This window comes from Hesperophylax consimilis, chromosome 24 (genome assembly GCF_061612785.1).
Source record: "Hesperophylax consimilis isolate HC1 chromosome 24, BYU_Hcon_1.0, whole genome shotgun sequence".
Classification (NCBI taxonomy): Eukaryota; Metazoa; Arthropoda; class Insecta; order Trichoptera; family Limnephilidae; genus Hesperophylax; species Hesperophylax consimilis.
In genome coordinates this window covers 15,620,239-15,633,029 of record NC_142859.1, presented here as the reverse complement: position 1 = coordinate 15,633,029, position 12,791 = coordinate 15,620,239, and the positions used below count along the sequence as shown (strand labels likewise).

The window sequence follows — 12,791 nt, the reverse complement described above, 5'->3', positions numbered from 1 at the left end:
CTAGAATAAGACTAAAAGATACATTAATTTGTTTACTATTTTTGAAGTGAAACTTCTTTAGGCGCGTAATGAATTTTCGGGGACGGAGTAAAACCGAGTCACGATCGAAACGAAAATGCGGGTACCCCCACCACCGATTAAAGTTCATTTGATCTAGTCAAAGTTTTGAAGTAACATATAAATGCTTCTTAGCTCATCCCGACAACTGGCGTTGGTGGTGTAATGGTCAGCATAGTTGCCTTCCAAGCAGTTGATCCGAGTTCGATTCTCGGCCATCGCACATTATTTTTTTGTTTTTAACGCCTTTTTCATTCAATATCTTATTTTTTAGTAGGTCAGAACATTTTTTAAAAGAAAATAATATTGCAAAATAATAAAAACACTTATCTCACTGTGATAAAACATTACTCCGCTAGAGCGCGCTTTGCGTTATTGTGTTGGATTAAAATTATTATCTAATCCGTATATTATGATAATTGTATTACATTTATTTAATTAATTTATTTATTTTGATAATATGTAATAATTTTCAAAGTTTTGAAGTAACATATAAATGCTTCTTAGCTCATCCCGACAACTGGCGTTGGTGGTGTAATGGTCAGCATAGTTGCCTTCCAAGCAGTTGATCCGAGTTCGATTCTCGGCCATCGCACATTATTTTTTTGTTTTTAACGCCTTTTTCATTCAATATCTTATTTTTTAGTAGGTCAGAACATTTTTTAAAAGAAAATAATATTGCAAAATAATAAAAACACTTATCTCACTGTGATAAAACATTACTCCGCTAGAGCGCGCTTTGCGTTATTGTGTTGGATTAAAATTATTATCTAATCCGTATATTATGATAATTGTATTACATTTATTTAATTAATTTATTTATTTTGATAATATGTAATAATTTACAGAAAAAAAAATTAAAACTATCTCCCTCTGATAAAATATCCGTTCGCTAGAGCGCACTACGCGATCTTGTGTGGGATTCTATTTCTGTACATTGTACATTATTTTTAAAAATATATTATATTGAAGTGAAACTTCTTTAGGCGCGTAATTCGGGGACGGAGTAAAACCGAGTCAGGATCGACACGAAAATGCGGGTACCCCCACCACCGCTCACCGTTCACTGTCCCTCTCTCACCATATGCGCTTGTTGAGGTGGGGGAGCCGCTCACGAACGTTCTCTCTCTTCTCTTCTTTCCTCTCTCTCAGACACCAGCGAACTGCGCCACGCCAAGCATCAGCTGCTTGGTTAGTATACTGCGTCGTGAGTGTAATACGAGTGAAATACGTAATTGATTGTGGTTCATACGGTTTAACAAAAGAAGTTTCACTTCTGTCTTGCGTAGGCTTGACACACCCACTTTTTTTTATTTATTTCCAACTTTATGTCCGGGTTAAATCTTCCTTACAGGAAAAACTAAACCCATTCACACACTTTTCCACAAATTATCATCTAGTCAATCCACATTATGCAAGTGCATTATATAAGCATAATAAATACAAAACAATACAAGTACAACACGTCACCAGAGATCAAATGGAAAAATAATTCACCGACTCCAGATATTTTTATATCAGAGGGTTCGGCTCGGTAAAACTCCTAACTGGACCTATAAATCCTACTGATCCCTCAATATAAATATTTAAAAAATCTTGCGTAATCCCACATGTATTTAAATTAATTATTTAATGTTTTTACAAGTTATTATTTAGGGATTTTCTCATTTCGAGTGTTTCTATATTATCTAACTAAATTATCTTCTTTTTTTTTCATTTTTTATTACGATGAAGAATTTTTTCCCCCGTGTTCTTATTAAAAGTATGATCGGTAAAAATAATATGATTGGCAAACTCTGAAAAATTATTATTATTTAAATATCTCAAACTTTTGGTGATTCTAATATTTATATTTCTAGTTGTCTAGCCTAAGTAGAACGATGGACAATCATTGCAACATAGTTGGAAAATGCCCGAGTGGCTTAATTTATGATATTTATCTTAATATTTTTATGTTATTTTAGGTTCTTCCGAAACCGGTAGAGTGTAAATAAACTTGTAAAAATGTAAAAAAAGTGGTCCAAATAAATTTATGTGTTTTTATTGTAAACAAATAATTGTTGGTGATTCAGTAAAATTAGCGACAAATCAACAAGTCTTAAACATTTTCTTGCTTATTTCTTGTGTAAATTTCTCATCAAATAACATGTGTGACCCTTCAAAACTAGTTTAGAACTTATATTGGAAAGGTCGAAAATTTTGATACGCATTTCCATGACAAGTAGTACTGAATAGTAATTTTCCTTTCTCAACCTAATAAAGCTTGAAAATTTTCCACTAAACCTTAAACAAGCGCCCTTTGACCCTTATAAAATATAAATTATTCTTCTTTACAAAACGTTACTCCACAGACTACCAAAAAAATGGTTTCAGAAATATTGTAATGTTCTCACAATTTCAAAACGGAATATTTCTGTTGAGAAAACTCACGTTAAGTCCTTTACTTAATTTACAGGGACATGTATTAAGTTTGAAAGTTCTTCTTTGCATTTAAGAAGATCTGTTATAACAATTTTCATAGAATTTTGAGTATCTTAAACGTACCCTGCGTCAGTTTAAATGAAGTAACGTTATTCTTCGAAATAAACTTTGAGGGTGGAATATATCAGGTTGAGAATGTTTCAACTTACCACACATGTTTGTGATGTTGGATATAATATGAAAATCGTAACGCCTATTTTACAATATCTTGACACTTTTAACTTAACCTATCCATTATGAACGTGCTTACGATACATATTTTTTTAGTCCGTATATCTTTTTGTACCGACAAAATGAACACTAACGACGCACGATTAAAAAAAAAATATATATATATTATTTCATGTGCTTGCATCATTTTGTTGATGCGGTCATATCTGATCTCACAATAAGTTAAATAGTAATTGAATTGTTTCAAATTAAAATATGATAATACTTTCTTCTCTTCAAATAGAATCCAATCAATTTAAGAGGTATTAGAGATATTAAAGAGGTAAAATTATGGCTGATTGAAACGCTTTTACTATAAATTTATTTATCCTTTCTACAACTCACTTGCTGAAACTTTATAAATTATTGTACATAATGTTTTTCTCTTTACTTTTTATAATAACTATAAACAAAAAAAAAACTTTTTCTACTAATGTATATTATACTTTAGGTACTTGAAATATAGTAATCGTTTTATATTACCCACACTCAGGCAGTCAGTGCCTTAGTGGGTTTTCATTTCTTTTGTAAGCTATTTGGTATTGTATATTATGTTATTTTATACTATCTATTAATATGTATAATATGTGTAAAGAAATGAAAATAAATAAAGTAAAAAAAAAAAAAAAAAAATTAACACAATTACTACTTATTGGTGTGCCGACGCTAAATTTTGCTATCCGCCCGCTGATTCTATTTTCGTAAAAATTTACTTGTTTTTTGCAAAATTATGTTTTTGTTTCAACAATTGTTCCGTTTTAGTCCATATTTTTTAAAATATTTAACAAAATATTGTATAATCTACCATGAGTAACTCAGAGAACTTTATTCTGCCTATCGTCAACGGCGCGCGTCACAAAAGAGGTTAATAGTGTTAATTTATGACATAAACAAGAAACTTGGCGGACAAAAGCAGACAACATTTGATGTAGGTAACATGTTGATGAGTCATTTATCTGACTAAAGCGGTCAACATTTGATGTCGGTAGCATGTTGATGAGTCATTTATCTGACTAAAGCGGTCAACATTTGATGTCGGTAGCATGTTGATGAGTCATTTATCTGACTAAAGCGGTCAACATTTGATGTCGGTAGCATGTTGATGAGTCATTTATCTGACTAAAGCGGTCAACATTTGATGTCGGTAGCATGTTGATGAGTCATTTACCTGACTAAAGCGGTCAACATTTGATGTCGGTAGCATGTTGATGAGTCATTTATCTGACTAAAGTGGTCAACATTTGATGTCGGTAGCATGTTGATGAGTCATTTATCTGACTGATTCTCATGTAAATCAGCACTCATGTGAAACGGTCTACCAGTATTTGCCGTTCCGACATAATTTTTAATATATTAAAGCCTTTTGAAGACACGCAGCATCCAATTCCTTCTTCCAATAGCTTTTTTAACCCGCCTCGGTACGTCGCCCAACCGGAAGAGTAAATAGTCATCATTATGGTTGTACCCAAAATAGACGAGGAATTAAAAAATTAATAATAATAAAACAGACTATAAACTTGTGGAATTACGCTGCACGCTGAATACGCAAAACAATTTTATTTATGTATTTATTTTATTTATTATGTGCATCTATATACAAAGGTTTACAATTCAATTATTCAAATTACAAGAGAAAAAGATATATACTCATTCATAGCTGAAAATCGAACCGGACTTAAATATATATTTGCATACCCTAAACTAAATACTTATTTTTCCCAGCACCATTATACCCACCAAGGAAAACATTTCTTTAATAAATTACCAGAAGAAATTATAAGCATCAATGATAAAAAACAAATATTGAACTATGTAAAAAAATATTTTAGGGAAATCGTTAGCAAAAAAACTGATTCCCCTAGTTTCATTTGAAAATTTCACAAATTATCCTACTATACTCTATTTATCCTCCATAATATATAATTGTTTTCCTTCCAAATACAATAACTTCTATGGATTTCAATTTTGTATTTTTATTTTATTTTGTAACCTAGTTATATTTTTATTGTTTCGCAAATGTACACTCCTCTTCCATCCACAAGCAAATGCTTTTAATGGAAGTGTAGTATAAATTAAAACAGTATGACTTGTAAACATTGTATATTTATTGTAAAAAACACAAATAATAAACAAATACAAATAAATATTTTTTTTGGCTTTGTCTGTCTCACTAGGAAATCCTGATTCAAGACAGACTAGTTTTCAAATATTTTATAATATTAAAATAAAGTACATTTTTCAATAAAGCAAAAATTTTTGACAAAAAAATTCATGTTGGGTAGGTAGTGGTAACAATAATGAGGTAGAGGATTATATTTGGGTAAATTATAGGTAGCGCTCGGTTTCACAACCTAAAAATCTATTTTGTGCATGTTTATTTAAACCCCCAATTTAAATGATTATCTCCATTAGATATTAAAGTTAAAGTACCTGTTTTTTTTAAGACCCTTTACGTGCAGCGTAATTCGACACGTTTACTAAAAAGACTAATAACTCTCCAATTAATTCTAACTTACCATGTCTACATTTTTTGGTAAGTAATGTTAAAATGTCAAAATATTGTCTTTATATCTGTGATATCTTTAAGGTATGACTTGACAGGAAGAAGTGTGTTCATGTCAAATGTTGATTTCGACAGAAAAAAGTAAATAGTGTGTTTAAAAATTAAAAAAAAATGAAAATAGAACTAATTTTTCATCCTGTCAATAAAATAACAAATTCTTAGTTAGAAGCGAAAATAAGAAACTCAACACCAAATTCTGAGTAGAATTTAAAATGCTCGATCCTAATACTGAAGGATGATTAAATGTGAGAAATTAATTAACATTAACGATTGTGAATTTGATACCGTCTTTTCAATTATTCCGAAAAATAAATCGTTTATAGGAAAAAAATATTACAAACACGTGCATATTTTCTAAATAATTTTCTGTGAGACAATTTAATTCAAATTCTGCTAGGTATGTTATTATTTATATTTAAGTAATATTAATTTACTCAATCAAACTATACGTATCTGATGGTAATAATCATCTTCGGTTCGAAGGGGGTCACTAGGGTCCCTCATAAAATATTGTCTTTATCTTTATATTCCTTTTGACTTTTCCAGTAACACTCACATATTAGTTACAACCTACCATTTTAATCGGATATCGCTCATCTTCTCCCAGCAGTCAATCATTAAGTAATTCAAAACGGTGAAAGAATTACGAAAACGAGCGTAACTTACAAATGTATAATCGTAACCCTTTCCAGTAAAATGCAGCTTTACGACTGCACTCGCGGCTCGTATAAGGCAAGATTAAAAAAAATAGTAATTGGGATATGGGAGGCGGAGAAGAAAGAACGTTTTCTTCTAAAATCGATAGATATGATCTTTTTTAAAGCAGATCGATTACCGAATGGTTTTCTCGGATAACATAAAATGTTGAGTACGTGATACAAAAAAAACTTAGATATGGCACAAATATCTTGTTTGGGGTAAGAATTCTACCCCCCTCCGTAGCGGGAGTATTAACATTAAATATCTTAGGTATATATAATGTAAATATCGCACAACAGCCTCAACTGACCTGGAATAACTTTTGAAAGTTATTATTTTACTCAATCCGAGTGGTCAGAGGTATTGTCCCGGAAGACGGAGTCCTGGGTTAGATTCCCAGTTGCAACCGTTACTTTTTAAATTATCTGTTTCTTGTCCTGTTTCATCTATCGTTTAGATTCTTTAATATTATTTTCTTCTTCACTGATGAAATAAAATCGTATATATATAAATGACATACTTTCATACACCACTTTTAATTAATAATAATCAACACGTTTCAAAGCCAATGGCTTCTTCCTCAGGTTAGTTTAAATAAACGTATTTAATAATGACTTATCTTACACAAATTTAATTATCATGACTAAGAAGCCATTGGCTTTGAAACATGTGGATTATTATTAATTGAAAGTGGTGTAAACAGAGTGTTTCATTTGTATATAATCAAAAACGCCACAAAGTTTTTATACAACTATTGAAGAAGCGATAATATCGTCTATATTTTTTTGTATCCTAATTCGTTTAATGTAATTCTTTTCGCCGTATATAGCAACACTTTCATCTGTGGGGTAAAAAGCTTAAAGGCGGAAAAATTCAAGCAAAAACAATTATCTTTTATATTATTCCTCTCTCGAATAATACAAATATTTTGTTTTCTTTCTTTCCTTGGCACAATCTGCTACTCATTAACGGCGATTAGCAAACAAACAAAAGCTAAGAAATTATTTTAGGCTGGAAAGGAAAGCCAGCGGGGCTCTAAAGGAATCTCAGAGAATTTAGTTAGTTCTAGATATTTGGGTCAAGGTTTATGATCATTAGGCGACTGATTGAAGGGACAGCTTACTTTGGAGATAAATTAATTAAAAATGTCATTTGCATTTCATCTGTATTTCATGTTCATCTTATGCTTAAAACGAGATCCCTGAGGCGTAAATGTGGTAAAAAAACGTACGACCAAACCGAAATCCGAAGGGAAATTTTGAAAACGGGGATGGCATATGACTATATTAAAGGTACTCACAGTCCCTCTCATGGGCAAAATCACTATTTTCTTGGGTATTCGGGATTGCTGGCCATGCAGAATACGATTTTTTTTAAATAAAACCCTTTGATTTACCTTAATTACTATAAAAGGAAACTGACTGCATTTGGGAAATTTTAGCATTTTAACTTTTAATTACGTAAAATGAAAATTCGTGTGGAATGACAGCCAAACAAAATTTCTGTGGATAACATTTTCTTATTTTCGTATTCCTGTTACCATACGTGTGGCTAGAGTTACCACTCACTCTATGCGAATTAGGTAGGTACTATTTTGGCTAAGCTCTGAAAATAAAATAAACGTATTTAGGCATGTTTTATAAATAAAAAAATGTTGAAAAAAAAGGTTAGGTTAGGATAAGATAGGTTGGGTTAGGTTAGGTTAGGTTAGGTTAGGTTAGGTTAGGTTAGGATAAGTTAGGATAGAATAGGTTAGGTTAAGATAGGTTAGGTAAGGTTAGGTTACGTTAGATTAGGTTAGGATTGCTTAGGTAAGGTAAGGATTGATAGTTTAAGTTGGGTTAGGTGAGATTAGGTCAGGTTAGGTTAGGATAGGTAAGGTTTGGTTTAATAAAATAATAATAATAAAAATGGGTTTCAAAAAAATACACAAATATACCGCCGCGTAGCGGCCGCCCCATTCGAATAAGATGGGAATCTTATTTGAATAAAATAAGGACGTATCCGATACCAGACAGCAAGTAGACCACCTTTCCCTGCCTGGCCGACTCGAGGGTTTGACTAAATCACAACCAATGCAATATTCAAGATGCACGTGAGTTCGCTATTAACCTGTTTTTCCCCTGATGTCGATCTTGCCATTATATTAACTTTAGTACCCCGGGGCCCAGAGAAAAATTAGATAGGATAATGCTAAGATGTTCATCACCTATGTTTTGTGTTGTTTAATACTACTAATATCCGTTCCATATTGTGACGCCATGTACTGCTCAATGTATTAAAACCGATGTACCTATAACAATACTTCTTTCATTTGGTGACTGAATGCGACGTGAATCCTTTTTTGCAAAAAGGTAAGTCAAGAAACATAAGTCCGATTGACGATCCACGCCTGAACTTCAGTAGTCCATCTTGCCGACCCACGGAGCTAGTCGCCGGTACTGTACACTAGGGTGTATCGATTTTTAACTTTTTTTTTGTTTTCAAATTCCAAGTTGAGAAAAAGTTGCTACTAGGTACCACAACTTACCACAAAAAGTTTTGGATTTTTAAAAAAATGTTTAAGTCTCCCGCACAAGGCTTAAAGTTGGTTCTCTTTTAAATAAGACTCCTTTATTAATTTTTTTCGCTGAGGCCTATTAATTATTTTTGCATTTTAATATTGGCGCGCTCACTTTAAGATTAATATTTACATATATCACCTTTAAACCATCTTCTTCTTCTTTTTGAACGCTTACTACGTAACCTTAACTTTAAAAAATGTTTACCATCATATATTTTCCTGCGAGCTTCTAAGGTGTTGAAATCAATCTTTCCTGTTAATAACAAGAATACACGAAGAAAAATGAGTATAAATAATCTATTAGGAATCTCGTCAAATTATTTGTAATCCGGTTAAAAACAAGATTGCAGGCATTTAACGAATAAATTGATAGGTTTCCTGTTAAAATTTTAGTAAAATATGTATTATCACGATGTGTCGACGTCGGAACACGTGTTCATAAAAATTGTTATATTTTCGCATGTTGTCGTTATGTATTTTCTTGGCAAATGAAGGTGCATGAACACGTGTTCCAATATATTATTAATTAAAAATTTATCGGGAAATGGCCTGCAATCCCGTTTTTAACTGGATTCTAAATGAGCATTACTAAATTATTAAGAATATTATGAGATTCTTTTTTTTCCGACTTTATGTCCGGGTTAAATCTTCCGCACAGGAAACACTAAACCTGGTGTATAAGAAGTTATGAAGTTGTTTTTATGACAGTGTAAGAAATGCTTGTCAAAGGACCTTGGATGTTTGAATAATGACCACTGCACATAAGACAATATTTTTTGTACGGATAAAGGAAGGACTCACCATTAGGAAAAGGCACTCGTTTCTTCCTGTCTTTTCTCCTCACAACAATGTCACTTAACACGAAGCGGCTTGCACGATATCGGCGCGAATGATAATGTCATAAGGTAAGGGAGATGAGATCTCGCTCGGATACGGTTTTATTGTGAGCGGTTCGGGTTATTGAAACATACTGATACCAAAGGGCACATAAAATGAGCAGGAATGTAAAGGAAGGTAGGACAAAGGACAATAATACTATCTCAGTACAGTGGTCGCAGGTATGTGTGTATGTGTGCATGAGATGTATGTATAAATTAATGTCTATTGCGCATTGGCGCAACCGAAACCCTTCCACACACTTTTCCACAAATTATCATCTAGTCAATCCACACACCTAACGCAAGTGCATTATATACGCATAATAAATACAAAATAATACAAAAACAACAAAAATCACCAGAGATCAAATGGGATAATAATTCACCGACTCCAGATATATTTGACCTATAAATCCTACTGATACCTCAATATAAATATTTTAAAATCTTTCGAAATCCTGCATGTATTTAAAATGACTGATTTTTTCATTTTTATGTATAAATTATTTGATAGATCTTATACGCCTAAATTTTCAATCAGAGAGCTAGGTATAATGCCAGTCGCCGAAATAAAAAAAAGGTTATATTTTTATAGTCTGAGAATGCCAAATACTTTCTATTTAATTTCCTAAATATTTGTATTCTCTTTATTTTTATTTATATTTTTCAATTTTATGTCCGGGTTAAATCTTCCCCATAGGAAAAACAAAACCCTTCCACACACTTTTCCACAAATGATCATCTAGTCAATCAACATTACGCAAGTGCATTATATAAGCAAAATAAATACAAAACAATACAAGAACAATACGTCAACTCACCAGAGATCAAATGGGAAAATAATTCACCGACTCCAGATATTTTCACATCAGAGGGTTCGGCTCGGTAGAATTCCTAACAGGGCCTATAAATCCTACTGATCCCTCAACATAAATATTTAAAAAATCTTTCGTTATCCTACATGTATTTAAAATGACTAATTTTTGCATTTTTATATACAAATTTTTTGATAGATCTAATACGCCTAAATTTTTAATGAGAGAGCTAGGTATAATGCCAGTAGCCGAAATAACGAATGGTAATATTTTTGTAGTCTGAGAATGCCAAATTTTTTTTATCTCATTTCCTAAATCTGTGTATTTTCTTATTTTTTCTTTAACAGATTTTTTGATATTACAGGAATTTGGAATAGCGACATCAATGATAGATATAAGTTATTTTTTTAAAATTATTAGTATTTAGTAATTCTTATTACTTAATTATTAAGAATATGAGATTCTTAATAATTTAGTAATGCTCTTTTTTCTCCGTGCGGATACAGAAATGAATAGTTTGTATATTCCCTCTTATACAGGTACCTGTTTTAAACTTTTTCGAATAATACAAATCATCACGCGATCCTAAAGATTACGCTCAATTTCGTGAACTTAGAACGACTACTAAAAAGATGTGTAAGTTATCTTACCTAAAGTGCATAGATAACTGCTAATGTCTACTAATCCTCAGAATATTAACACAATTTCAAAAACGCCCAATAATAATGAACTTAAATTCTCTCTAACATTTATTTAGGTAATAAAATGGCCGATAATCCCCAAAAAGTGGTTGATCTCTTCACCAAATTCTTCAGTAAAGTCTACAAAACTGCAAAAGACTTACCATTGTTCACTCCATCAACTAATAATGATACCAACATCGATTTTAATAAATGCATATTTAAGGAAAATGATATTAGAACTAAATTAATATCCCTTGATATTAACAAATCGGCGGGTCCTAATGCTTTCATTCCTGCAAAACATTTCTCTAATCCGCTTATCAAAGTGTTTATCAGTCTTAACGTATCCTTTCACCAAACTTTTTAACTTATCACTAAAAATCGGCGCTTTTCCGAGAAAATGGAAAACAAGCTTCTTGTCTCCAATCTTTAAGAAAGGTAATAAATCGTATGTCTCTAACAATAGACCTATATGTATGCTATCGTCAATCCCGAAATTATTTGAATCTGCTCTGCTCTCTAAATTCTCGCCTGATATCAATAAAATAATTTTGCACCGTCAACATGGTTTCATGGCAAATAGATCTAATCTAACAAACTTAATGATCTATCAGGAATATTTATTTAATACTGAGAGCAAACATCTTCAAACAGACGTACCTAGTGTGCACCGACTATAGTAAGACTTTTCATAAAGCCTCCCATAACATTTTAATTTAAAAAATAAGAACCCTTGGATAGCGGGGAATATTTTGAAATATTTGAAAGTTATCTGCCTAAAATAAAAATAAAAAAAACACTTAAACTCAATTCACACAAGTTATAAATCTTCATTGGCCTTCCACGATGGTCTCATTTGGGCCCAATATTGTTTTCCGAGTTTATCAACGACATTACTACCATTTTTGATGGAGTACTGCTATTTGCTGATGACCTTAAAATTTACAAAACTGTTACTAATATCAATTATTGTTATGTATAACAATTAAATCTCGCGAGGTTACAAGAGTGGTGCACCCGTAATGAACTATTCCTAAATGTTGAAAAATGTCAAACGTTAACTTTTGAACGTATCACAAATCCTATCATGCATCAATAACATTATTCTTAAAAGATTCGAGTAAATTAAGACCCTTGGTGTTATTTTTGATGGTAAATTAACTTTTGCTCTTATTTTAAATAAAATAACAATCAAGGCCATGACATTTTTGGGGTTTATTTGAGGAGGGTGAAAGATTTTAAATTAATTCATTCATTTATAATACTATTCAGTGGGTTGGTGAGAAGCAATCTTGAGTGTAATTTGACAATTTGGGATCCATTGTATAAGATTCACCAACTAAAAATAATGCAGCATAAGTTTCTAAGATTTATTAATTATAAATTAGGAATTCCAGTCTTACACCTTTTGATAGACTTACAAAACTTGACCGACTTATCATCAAGCCGCACAATGACTGATAATTTATTAATTAATTGACTGGTAATTATTTAGAAAATTCGCCATTTCAGAGTCTAACTAGACTAGGTAATAACCAAACTAAAAATCAATATATTAGAACATTTGTAACTAATTCAAAGACTTCACATCGTGAATAAACGGCCGGCATAGTCCAGTGGTAACGCATTGGACTGCCATTCCGAAGGTCGCGGGTTCGAACCCGGCGTTCGCAAATAAATTTTATTTGATTAATTTGTGTTATTTCACAATTAATTAATTAAAATAATATATAGTATATTTGCGGCACGTTCCAGAGTGGAAGATACTACCAGTATCGCCCTGGTGTAAGACCACCATTCAGAATTGAAACGTTGCTCCAAATGGCTTTAGCCGTGTTTAGT

The 12,791-nt window shown here is 31.9% G+C and overlaps 2 non-coding genes across 2 annotated transcripts; both read left to right on the top strand.

Annotated features, from left to right (window-relative positions):
• The first annotated feature begins 208 nt into the window (after positions 1–208).
• TRNAG-UCC (transfer RNA glycine (anticodon UCC)) lies at positions 209–280 on the top strand. Its single transcript has one exon. It is a non-coding gene; the product is annotated as a tRNA-Gly (tRNA).
• A 300-nt stretch (positions 281–580) lies between these two features.
• On the top strand, positions 581–652 carry TRNAG-UCC (transfer RNA glycine (anticodon UCC)). Its single transcript has one exon. It is a non-coding gene; the product is annotated as a tRNA-Gly (tRNA).
• The last annotated feature ends 12,139 nt before the right edge of the window (positions 653–12,791 follow it).